This window comes from Oryctolagus cuniculus, chromosome 6 (genome assembly GCF_051225735.1).
Source record: "Oryctolagus cuniculus isolate XC-2025 breed Fujian yellow rabbit chromosome 6, ASM5122573v1, whole genome shotgun sequence".
NCBI classification, from domain to species: Eukaryota; Metazoa; Chordata; class Mammalia; order Lagomorpha; family Leporidae; genus Oryctolagus; species Oryctolagus cuniculus.
Window position 1 is genome coordinate 154231023 of NC_142872.1, and position 5005 is coordinate 154236027.

Sequence of the window (5005 nt, forward strand, 5' to 3'; positions counted from 1 at the left end):
TCATCCTCCATATTGCCTAAATATCAATATCGAGGAATGGAGAGAGTAGCCAGCCTTGGCAGACAACTTCACCATGTGTGAGGTACTTTCACTTACACGGGCCTTTGTGGAATCCACAGTCTTGCCTTTGTGGATGGGAAACCTAATGACTTCTTTAGGATACTTTCGCTTGGGCTAAGCCCTTATTTGCACATGCCAGAGGGTGATTCTCTAACTGCTGGGATATTTACTTCTGTGACCTGCGTAAATCTCAACTCTGCCCTTTATGGGCTATGCAGCCTCAGTCATTCCATGCCTCCTTCACCCAGAAAAGGTGATACTTCTTTTCGCGCTACCTGGCCAGGGGTCCATACGGCGTTGTTTTTGATTCCCGGCGTAACTTAAGGGGAAGCTGTCACAATGTCCGGAGCCCTTGATGTCCTGCAAATGAAGGAGGAGGACGTCCTCAAGTTCCTTGCAGCAGGAACCCACCTAGGTGGCACCAACCTTGACTTCCAGATGGAACAGTACATCTACAAAAGGAAGAGTGATGGCGTCCACATCAGCAATCTGAAGAGGACCTGGGAGAAGCTGCTGTTGGTGGCTCATGCTATTGTGGCCATTGAAAACCCTGCTGATGTCAGTGTGATATCCTCCAGGAACACTGGCCAGAGAGCTGTGCTGAAGTTTGCTGCTGCCACTGGAGCTACTCCCATTGCTGGCCGCTTCACACCTGGAACCTTCACTAACCAGATCCAGGCAGCCTTCCGGAAACCACAGCTTCTGGTGGTTACCGATCCTTGGGCTGACCACCAGCCTCTCAGGAGGCATCTTACGTGAACCTGCCTACCATTGCTCTGTGTAACACAGACTCTCCTCTGCGCTGCGTGGACATTGCCATTCCGTGCAACAACAAGGGAGCCCATTCAGTGGGTCTGATGTGGTGGATGCTGGCCCGGGAGATTCTGCGCGTGCGTGGTACCATCTTCCGTGAACACCCCTGGGAGGTAATGCCTGATCTCTACTTCTACAGAGATTCTGAAGAGATTGAAAAAGAAGAGCAGGCCACCGCTGAAAAAGCTGTGACCAAGGAGGAGTTTCAGGGTGAATGGACGGCCCCAGCGCCCGAGTTCACTGCTACTCAGCCTGAGGTTGCTGACTGGTCCGAAGGCGTGCAGGTGCCCTCTGTGCCTATTCAGCAGTTCCCCACTGAAGACTGGAGTGCTCAGCCTGCCACTGAAGACTGGTCTGCAGCGCCCACTGCTCAGGCCACCGAGTGGGTGGGAACAACCACTGAGTGGTCTTAGGCTGCTTGTCACGGGCTCTCACGCAAACATGGAAATGAGGTTGATGGAAAATAAACATCAGTTTCTACAAAAAAAAAAAAAAAAAGAAAGAAAAAAAAAGAAAAGGTGATACTTATAATGAGACAATAGATAACAACTACAGGGCCCAGCACTTGTAAGATTGATAAATAAGAGATAACTATTGGGTGCTGTGGCGTAGTGGGTAAAGCTGCTGCTTGCAGTACTGGCATCCCATATGGGAGCTGGTTCGAGTCCTGGCTGCTCCACTTTCAATCCAGCTCTCTGCTATGGCCTGGGAAAGCAGTAGAAGGTGGCCCAAGTCCTTGGGCCCCTGCACCCACATGGGAAGACCTGGAGGAAGCTCCTAGCTCCTGCTTTGGATCAGTGCAGCTCCGGCCATTGCAGCCAATTGGAGAGTGAATCAGCAGATGGAAGACCTCTCTCTCTCTCTGCCTCTCCTTCTCTCTCTGTGTAACTCTGACTTTCAAATAAATAAATAAATCTTTAAAAAAAAAAAAAAGAAATACTATCAGGCTGAAAAGCACCCATATTTGGTTGTAATTCTTCTTTTCTTTTCCGCAGTAGAAACAGCTGGTAAAATTGAATTTCTTTTCTTTTTTTCTTTTTTTTTTTCTTTTTTTGACAGGCAGAGTTAGACAGTGAGAGAGAGAGAGACAGAGAGAAAGGTCTTCCTTTTCCATTGGTTCACCCCCCAAATGGCCACTATGGCCGGTGCACTGTGCTGATCTGAAGCCAGGAGCCAGGTGCTTCCTCCTGGTCTCCCATGCGGGTGCAGGGCCCAAGCACTTGGGCCATCCTCCACTTCCTTCCTGGGTCATAGCAGAGAGCTGGACTGGAAGAGGGGCAACTGGGACAGAATCCGGCTCCCCGACCGGGACTAGAACCCAGAGTGCTAGAGCCGCAGGTGGAGGATTAGCCAAGTGAGCTGCTGTGGGGGCCAAATTGCATTTCAAGAGATAAAATTAGAGAATACCAAGAAACCTATGGACACATAGGGGATTGGGCAAGAACCCAGTGTTTTAGGAAAAAAGCAGTGCCTCTGTTCTGGCTCTCTGCTATGGCCTGGGAAAGCAGTAGAAGATGGCCCAAGTCCATAGGCCCCTGCACCTGTGTGGGAGACCTGAAATAAGCTCCTGGCTCCTGGCTTCGGATTGGCATAGCTCCGGCTGTTGAGGCTATTGGGGAGTGAACCATTGGATGGAAGACTTTTCTCTCTCTCTCTCTCTGCCTCTCCTTCTCTTTCTGTGTAACTCTGACTTTCAAATAAATAAATAAATCTTTGAAAAAAAAAAAAAGAAAAAGAAAAAAGCAGTGCCGAAGGGTGTGGCTTTGGTTCAGGACCAAGGATAGTACCAAGCTTGCTCCCCTGGCTTCCCTACCCCTCACTTGGGATGCTCCATCTGTAGGGCAGAGTGAAGATCTTCTCTGCCTCCGGGCACAGGTAATTTCATTTAATGTGTCCTGTGTTTGCCACCGGTCTCCCAACATCTGTACCTGCCTCACACCTGAAACACTTCTGCTTCCTCTCTTTATCACAACACATTTCTAACACCGCAAGGAGCACCCGGAATAAAGCAAGCACCTTTGCGCCTGCCACTCAGTTATAACAGATGTTGACATTTTGCTACAATTGCTTCTGGTCTTCTTGTTTTCAAAATGAAAACTGGCAGAGGCCTTTGCAGCTCACTCTGTGCGCCTCCCTGTCAACATCTCTCCTTCCTCCCCAGAGGTGATCATGAATCTTCCGTCTCTCCTTCCTTTCACCACCTCCAGTTCCGTGCCAGTAGCCCAATCCTCCACATCTGTCAAGCAACGAGATCAAGGTCCCTCTCCTCTAGCTCATGGTGATCTCTCTTGCAGATCACTTTTTCACTCAGTTTTGGAGGGCTTTCTGTGATTTTTTGGATCATAACCATTCATTAATCATGTGTGGAACAGCCTCTACGTTGAGATAGCACTCTCCTACTTGCTGGAGCTGCAGATACAGGACATAGCATGTGGGGAAATGTTATTGTGCAATGAGCAGAGAGCTTGTTGGAAGAATAACTCATCTTCTGAAGCCTGCCATAAGGAATTAGATCTCACATATATGCTTGGGGCCTTGTGACCAGAAGACTGGACATGGTGTGAGAATAGGAAGCAAGGTATGGGTGCCTGTTATAGGGGAGACCTTGTATGAAACTCTTTAAATTCATGGTCTCATTCGATGTTCCATAAACCAGCAAGAGGCTTTGAAAACCACCAAATGTGGTCAAAAGTGCAATCCATATTTTAATTGGGGCCTTTTATCATCAATATCTGTATTTATCTGGCTCCCTCTTAAGACCATGAGCAACCTGAAACAGACTGAGCCTAATTCATCTGCGATCCCCAGGCCCAAACTATCCTTCAGCAGATATTTGTGTGCTGTGGTAGAGTCTGGGGCACATGGGAAAGAAGGCCATGTGGTCTCTGTCCTCCCAGGAGCTTGTACTCCAGGTGAGGGAGGGCAGGCTTTGGTAACAGCTGCAAGAAAGCAGGGATCCAGGATATGTGCTCTGAATGGGAGGTGGGATAACTCACATCTGGCCACACTACCTGGGGACGTATCTTTTACATAGGGACCTTGCATTACTGTAGCCCAGCCAGCCTTTCTTCTTCCAAGGTCTGACTTTCCTGGCTCCACCCCTGGCTTCGCTGTCTGCCCTGTTGCTTGTTCACCTTTGCTTTTTATGAGGCTACCGTTGAGGCCAAGGCTTCAGACTCTGTTCCATAATACCCCTTGCAAGAGCCCACGTTTTTTTTCTTCAAACAGTCTGGGGCAGGGGCTTTTAACATCTGTGTGTCTCAGGCCATCTTGGCAGATGACGAAGCCTATGCCTCATCTGCATAACAATTGCTTTTAGATGCATTGAATGATATTAAAGCAGTAGACATTGAGTAGCTCAGGGTGTCTGTGGGTCAGGAGGCTGAGTATGACACAGCTGGGTCCTCTGGCTCAGGAATTCTCACAAGGTTGAAACTCAGCCAGAGTTGCAGTCACTGTACAAGTGAACTGAGATGAAATGCTTTCAAGCTCACTCGTTTGTGTCTGCTGAATGTGTTGTCTCTTGGGATGTTGGATTCAGGGCTTCTGTTCCTCCACGACTGGTCACCAGAAGCTGCTCTCAGCGCCTTTCCCCATGGACCTCTCCAAAGGGCAGCTGGAAAGTATAAACCAGGCAGAAGTTGTCTTTGGTAACTGCAACCAGTATATGATCTTTTGGCCTGCTTTATGCATGGGAAGCAAGTCACTAGCTGCAGATCATGTCAAGGGAGAGGATTATGCAAGTTGTAAACAGCAGGAGGTGGGGACACTGAGGGTTCTCTTAAGGGCCTGACTTTTGCGAGTACTAGAGGTGCTTATTTACTAAGGAATCAAAGAAGGTCTTCTAGAGGTTCAACCTGGGTGTAAGTGATGACTTAAGGTCCCTGCAACAATTGATGTGTGATATGAAATTGCCTGTGATTTAAGTGGATGATAGAATCACAGGTGCTGCTGATAAACTGTGGTTTGTTGCTTACATTCACAAGTGATAGAAACGCTAAATTGCAGTTTGAGGTGAGTGAAGTAAAGCTGCCTTTTGTTCCTTACCCACCTTGACTGATCCCCAGAAGTCAGTCTTCTGATCCTTTCAGAAATTCTGGACTAAAGTTAAGATCCCTTCCTCGAGAGATGG

General features: G+C 48.3%; 1 pseudogene across 1 annotated transcript; it reads left to right on the top strand.

Moving 5' to 3' along the window:
* The first annotated feature begins 326 nt into the window (after positions 1-326).
* On the top strand, positions 327-1390 carry LOC100358078 (small ribosomal subunit protein uS2 pseudogene; annotated as a pseudogene). Its single transcript, XR_016234956.1, has one exon. The product of XR_016234956.1 is annotated as a small ribosomal subunit protein uS2 pseudogene (transcript).
* The last annotated feature ends 3615 nt before the right edge of the window (positions 1391-5005 follow it).